Genomic DNA, 508 nt, shown 5'->3' on the forward strand with positions numbered 1-508 from the left:
ATTTTTTCGAGGGGTTGGGATAGCCACCAATGCTTCTCTGTCCCTCCAGGGCTTTAAGAGGTTGACATGATAGATTTCCTCGGGTTTCCTTCTCCCTGGCTGGTGAACTTTATAGTTTACTTCGCCTCTTCTTTCAATTACTTCATAGGGGCCTTGCCATTTTGCCAGGAATTTACTCTCAACTGTTGGGACTAGCACTAGGACTCTATCCCCGGGGTTAAAGCTACGTACTTTGGCGCCCCCATTTAAACCCTTCTCTGTGCTTCCTGGGCTTGCTCCATATGTTCCCGTACCAGGGGCATGACAGCTGCAATTCTGTCCTGCATCATCGAGATATGCTCGATGACACTCCTATAAGAGGTGGTCTCACCCTCCCAGGTTTTCTTAGCAATATCTAGAAGGTATCTGGGATGCCTGCCATACAATAGTTCAAAAAGGGAGTATCCTGTGGATGCCTATACCTCCCTGATAGCAAACATGAGATATGGCAATAAGAAATCCCAATTCT

The sequence above is a fragment of the Nanorana parkeri genome, unplaced genomic scaffold (assembly GCF_000935625.1).
Source record: "Nanorana parkeri isolate BGI_ZX_2015 unplaced genomic scaffold, ASM93562v1 scaffold4056, whole genome shotgun sequence".
NCBI classification, from domain to species: Eukaryota; Metazoa; Chordata; class Amphibia; order Anura; family Dicroglossidae; genus Nanorana; species Nanorana parkeri.